We start from the raw sequence: 6000 nt of genomic DNA, 5'->3' as shown, positions 1-6000 counted from the left end.
TGCATCAGTGCTCCTGCACAGGTAGAAAGAGAGGCTATCTATGTGCCAGTCAGCAGTCAGAATAGTTCCAGTACAAGACAAACACTGACCCTTCTGAGGATTTTTTTTAAGTGTCATTTATCTCTTTTAGCAGGTCACTTCTTAGTGCCATTCTAAGGGGAGGGGCTTGTTTTGCTTCTTGTAATTAGTTTAGTTGCCTCTGCTGAATTCCTAATGGACTTCTGAATCATAAAACCTATTCCATTCTGGAACAGTTGGCAGCGTTGTTTAATTTTTCTACACTACATATTGTTCTTTCTCTCTAAAAAGAAACTGAAAAATTAAGGGGATAAATAGAAAAAAGGATATTATGCTTATGGACTCAATATATCACCAACTATAATGGGGTACATAATCTCCCCTAATATAAATATCTTACTCATTGAATAGAGGATTTCAGTTTGCTAAAGTTAAAGAATCTATACAATTATGGGAAATTCTATGAGCACATGTTAAGTTAATTTTGTTTGCCCAAGAGTTAGAGTAGTTTAGGAGGGCCAGATTTGGTTTCAGGAAGACTTTGATTTCAGGACTTGCCCTTACATATGGTGGTTATATGACTTTGGATAAATCACTTAATTACTGGCTTCCCAAAGCAACTCTTTAAAAGAATAAAATAGATGATTTACTACTGCTACTACGATGATGATGATGAGGAAGAGGATGATGATGATGACGATGATGATGATGATGACCATGATGACTTTGACTACCATTACCACTAATACCATTTTATTACTACTTTTTAAGGGCCAGAAGTCTGAACATGAAACAAGGATTTTTACAAGGTACTAACTAAGTAGAATTGATGAAACAATGATTATCTAGTTTAGTGCTTAATAGTTCTTTAAATTCAGTATGATTGATTTAATCTTACAACAGATAATGGTTTCCTAGTGATGTAATGATTGGTTTATACTCAGTGTGGAGCATATAAGCAGGGAGAGCCATAGAAGACAAGCTTGCTGGAAGCTCTCAGAGCCAAGGACAGAAATCTGTTTCCACCTTCAGTCAGGCTCCTGACGGCTCTCCTGCGTGACTGAGAGAGCTTGGATTCAGAGCTAGGGAAGAGAAGCAGACTGGCAAACTCTTCTCCTTAGCTTCTTCACTGAAACCACGATTCCTGAAGGCCTTTTAAGAAAGCTAACCAGGCCCCAGGCAAGGAGACAAGACTTTGAAGGCGACAATAAAGGATTTGGACTTTAACACCTGGCTATTCTTGTGATCATTACTTTGCTGAAAGGAAGGTCCTCAAAGACCTCCAGAAAACCCATCAAGAACACATCTACTACCAATTATTACTACTATGAATAGCTAGCTAGCTAGCCCTCATATAGCAAGTGTTTGTACTAAATATTAACTAAGCACTTTACAAAGTAGAGGGAGGTTGCATATGGAGAGTTCCTGATGCCAACAAAATAATAAGTTTATAACAAAAGGAACAAAATCAAAAGTTTTGGAAACCTCTTGAGAACTGGCTCAGTTTTATGGTTTTTGGCTTTTAGAATTAATTCAAACAATTCATGCTAGTGTCCCTCAAGTACACCATGATTATTCTTTCAAATGATTTGACCATCAGATCAGGCACAGGAAAAAAAAAATTCTGTATCTATACTACACTGATGGTTTCTAACCTTCTCCTAGACTCAATAATATTTAAATTCTTTAAAAGGAAAATCCTCTCTTCGATATGTGAGATATACTTTTAAAATGTTATATTTGGAGTCAGAAGATCAGAGTTCTAGCAGGCATTTGGGATTGGATTGGTATTATAGTGGAAAAGTGCTGGTTGTGGAGTCTAAAGACCAGTATTTAAATTCCATCTTTGATTTTGTTAATTAAATAACTTTTGGCAAATTACCTTGCAAGTTAACTTGTGGGTTCAAGTTTCTTCACCTGTAAAATAAAACTAAAAATCCTTGAGGTCCCTTGTAGCTATTAACCTATGGTTGTAGGATTACTATGTGCTTGACCTTCAGCACTTATATGTATCTCAGTGAACCTTAGCTTCCTCAATTACAAAATTAAGGAATTAGATTTGATGTTTCTCAAAATGACTTCCAGGTCTTCAATTCTATAAAAATGAGATTACTGTTTTTAAACTATCAGAATGCAAATAGTTGGAATTAAGATTTTATCTAGAGGTTTTACTTTAAAATTTTTACTTATTTTAATTTTTTAATGCTATTTTTTTCTGATTAAGCATAAGGTCAGGTTCTGGAAACCACTTGATTTTTGTCTTCTTTCTTTAGACTTTCTGAGGAGAGAATTTTTTCTGAGTCATTTTTGCAAAGATATATTCATAGTCATACCTGTATAAGAATTGTAGTTTATTAGTGCCAAGAGCCCAAGTTCATCTCAAAAAACAGGGAAAACAATATGCATTTCTTTTCTTTATACTTATTCTGCTTTACTTAATAAGTACTGTCTTCTTCATTGTATTTTAATCCACAGCCCCTAGTATAGTGTCTGGCATATAAACACTTATTTATTGAATATTTGAGAACTTTCTTCATTTTGCTGATTTTATGGTCAATTTCTCTATTAATTCTTTATTATTGTACTATACTTTTTTTTTTTCCTGAGACATTTGGGTCATGCAGCTAGGACTTGTTAAGTGTTAAATATCTAAGGCCAGGACCTCCTGACTTCAGAGCTGGTGCTCTATGCATTGTGTCACCTAGGTGCCCCCTTACTATACTTCTTAATAGCACCTAACTAAATAATTTCATTTGTAAGCAGGATTCCTATTTGCTTAGTCTACCCTAGTAAAAGAGGATTTTTTCTCTTTTTTTCTTCCTTCTTTCCTTCTTCCCTCCTTCCCTTTTTCTTCCTTTTCTTTCGTTTTGTTCTTTTCCTTTCCTTCCTCCTTCCTTCCTTCCTTCCTTGCTTCCTTCCTTCCTTATTTCTTCCTTCCTTCTTTCCTTCCTTCGTTCCTTCTTTTCTTCCTTCCTTCCTTCTTTTTTTTCTTTTTCCCTTCTTCAAATATAATTCAGATATACATGTATCTCTAATATTGATCTGTATTTTATTTACCTAAGTATCACCTAAGCCAGAACCTCTAATTAGCTAATGAAATTTTCCTTTTGACTCAAGAAGTTGAAAAATCAACAACTTTGTTTTTTTGTAGCAGTGACTAGTCTCTTTAGAGGAGACCAAAAGGGAAAAAGAACAGAGTAAACCCATTGTTCCCTTCCCAGTTTGGTGGGATGGGGAGTTGCAAAGTGGTTGTTTAGTAACTAGCCCAGTATGACCACTTTCCTGTCTTCATATGCAAACATAGTTACCGTTGGAGACTTTCTTATACTTTTCAATTGCAATAACCTTTTTGGTGTGACAAAGAATGAAAGAATTTCCAGAGTCACTATATCAGGTCTAAGGCAATAGGTGGTAATAAAATTGTAAGTCAGAGATCTGCAATCTCTTCATGTTGAATTCAAGGACAGTCATCATTATTAAAGTCAGCTTTGGTTGTCACTTAATTTTTATCCCAAATTGCATTTAATTTTTTAACTAAATAATATGATTAATTTTATTTTCTCATGAGTTTAAGATACTGTCTGATACTTAGGTAAATTGTACATTACAATATTTTTTCTTATATATTGTTGCTATATATATATATATTATATATATATATATATATATATATATATATATATATCCCCCCCTCAGTTAATTGGCTAAGTAAGAATGTAAAATGTTACATGTATTTCAAACTTAGATTTTTTACTTTATTTGTTGGAATTATACCAAACCTAAGGATTCAGAAGTATATAAAAGTGTTCAACTGCTACTGTAGGTTGATGTTGCAATTTTTTAAAGGTTTTAAGGCACTGATAATAGTTTTGTTCTTCAGGATTAAAGCCACTAATGGGGAAAATACTTTTGAGATATTTTCACATTCATTTTATTACTTGATTTCCTACTAAATTTTAATATCAATTTGTACCATGTCTTATTCATCTTGGTATCTTTATCATTGTCCAATGCAATTTTTAGAGCTGGATAAATATGTGTGATGGAATGGATAAAATTATAGATAATAATTGACTACATCAATCTATTATTGATATGTATAATGAAAACCACAGTTGAAGTCCAGGATTGTAACCTGTATGAAAATATGGCCTATACTCTACCTCTCAGCTTTCCCAGTTATTGAAGAATCAGAATGAAATTTTGCCACCAAAGTCTTTGCCACTATCAAATGGTTCAGTGTTGGAAATGGATAGGGTTTTATTATTGGACATGATATTAAAGACCATGCATCACATTGTAGTTTTCCACTGTATCTTAAGGAGTATGGGAACTTTGAAAATAATCTGTAGCTGAAATGTCTTATATGCATTTGTTTTCCCTAACTTAATAGGAACTCTTTGAAAGAAGGAAATATCTTAGATTTCTATTTGTATCCCAAGCAGGAAGAACAGCCTTTGGCAAATAGGAAGTACTTAATAAATGCTTTTTTTTTTCTTTCATTCATTCATTCTAATTTAAATGAAATATGTGCCAATACTACTTAGAGAGAAACATCTTAATATGACTATTAAAGACTGAATAAATTGCTAAAAAGGACAAATTTTTATGAAAATTAAAAACAGCTTATATTAAGAAATTAATTGTGTAAGGATGATCATAACAGTCATAATAATAGCCCAGTAAAATATACTCTCTTTAAAGACAGAGATGGTTGTATTGTCTGTTTGTGCCTTGGACCTAACATATGGTAGTAATTTGATATTTTCAGAACTGAATTTAAGTGACATTATGGAGTGAAGAGCTTTCAGGTTTTTACAAACACCTCCTTGTCTCCTCTGACACTGCTAGCAGTCTGATACAAGCCCTCATCACTCATTCCTCAATAATAACAAGCTTTTTTTTTTTTTTGTCTCTTTGCTACAGGCCTCTCCCCATTCCAGTCCATACTCAGCTAAGTTCCCAAAGTAATATTTCTAAAGCACAGATCTTATCCCTTCTAAAAACAAAATGAAACAAAACATAAAAATAAACAAACAATAAATCCACAATAACCACCCCCTCCAAAAAAAAAAAAAATAAAATAAAAACTTTGGTGGTTTCTTTTTGCCTCCAATAATTTTCACTGACTTTTCCAACCATACCTGGAATGTTCTCCTTTATATTGGTCTTCTAAATTTTCTGTCTTTCATCAGGTCCCAGCTAAAACTCTATCTTCTACAGAAAGTTGTTCCTGTTAATCTTTAAATACTAGCTCCTTCCTTCAGTTAAATATCTCTGATTCAGCTTATGTTTATTTTCTTTGTAGGGCAGTTAAGTGATAAGTGAAAAAAATGCTGGGCATGGAATCAGGAAGACCTGAGTTCAAATATGGTATCAGATATTTCCTCACTATGTGAACCTGGTCAATCCATTTAGCTCTGTTTGCCTCAGTTTTCTCATCTGTAAAATGAGGTGGAAAAGGAAATGTTCCAGTATCTTTGCCTAGAAAATCCCAAATGGGGTCACAGAGTCGAATATGACTAAAATGATTAAACAGCAACAAAGATTAATCCTTTCCTTTTCTTTGTATCCCCAGAGCTTAGCATAGTGCCTGGTACAGTAAGTGCTTAATGAATGCTTGCTAAATGACTGACACTGATAACTCTGTGAGGTATCGTTATCAAATATTAAGAAGATGTTGAATTGGATTTTAAAAAGCTCCTGATGCTTATATAATACTTTAGGATATTTTAAATATTTGTGTACCCATTATCTTTTCTGAATCTTACTACAGCACTGAGATAGAGGAACTGTGGACACTAATATTTCCATATAATCCATATAATAATTTGAATAAGAATGAGGTTGTCTCTAGAGCATAGTTTAATGTCATGTAAATATTGAAGATGAGATTGAACCTATATATTTCCTGATTTTTCTTGATTCAGTGTCCATTAATCATTCAGTATACTGATTCTTGAGTTCTTAGAGAATCTGACA

This window comes from Antechinus flavipes, chromosome 1, assembly GCF_016432865.1.
Source record: "Antechinus flavipes isolate AdamAnt ecotype Samford, QLD, Australia chromosome 1, AdamAnt_v2, whole genome shotgun sequence".
Taxonomy (NCBI): domain Eukaryota; kingdom Metazoa; phylum Chordata; class Mammalia; order Dasyuromorphia; family Dasyuridae; genus Antechinus; species Antechinus flavipes.
The sequence above is the reverse complement of the archived record's forward strand: the minus strand, read 5'-3'. Positions refer to the sequence as shown.